Source organism: Lepidothrix coronata, unplaced genomic scaffold (genome assembly GCF_001604755.1).
Source record: "Lepidothrix coronata isolate B3197 unplaced genomic scaffold, Lepidothrix_coronata-1.0 Scaffold3, whole genome shotgun sequence".
NCBI lineage: Eukaryota > Metazoa > Chordata > Aves > Passeriformes > Pipridae > Lepidothrix > Lepidothrix coronata.
Window position 1 is genome coordinate 5,603,961 of NW_016690183.1, and position 602 is coordinate 5,604,562.

Sequence of the window (602 nt, forward strand, 5' to 3'; positions counted from 1 at the left end):
AACCCGGGTCGCAGCGGTGAGAGTCCTGCACCCTAACCACTAGACCACCAGAGGCCCCATACAATATTATTCACCTAATTATTCACACACAACTAATAAGAGAAAGCTTTCTTCATTGTTTCTCATGATTATAAAGACTTGTCTTGAACGTCTGTTTGGAATGATCAAGTTTGCTAAATGTAAGACATTTAAACTGAGATAGTGTGAATCTGGGAAACTTACAGCTTCCCTGAGCCATGACCTCTGTATGTTTTCCAGAAGAGCAAAAGGCTGAGGAGACAGAGTGGAAGACGACAAGCAAAGGATTAACCCAAGTTTAGCAGTGTCATTATGACCAGTCATGAGGGCTCAGGAGTTTCTGTTGCCAGAATGGTTTTCTGTGACTGTCCATTGTGCATATAGTCAGTATTGTTACCAGTTTAAAAAAATGGCAGGCAGGAGGTGGAAGTGACAGAACTGGGCTAGGAAATCAGTAGTCATGGACATGTATAGTAACTGCTCAGAAACAGATATGCATTTTTGGCTATCCAGAGGCACCAGTGTCATTTTGTCCCCTGACATATCCATCTCTAGACAGATTTGGGTTACTTGGCCACTCATAC

General features: G+C 42.7%; 1 protein-coding gene across 1 annotated transcript in view; it reads right to left on the reverse strand.

Moving 5' to 3' along the window:
- LOC108499864 (translation initiation factor IF-2-like) overlaps positions 1–602 on the reverse strand; it is a 76,343-nt gene that overhangs the window by 73,636 nt on the left and 2,105 nt on the right. The window lies entirely within an intron of this gene.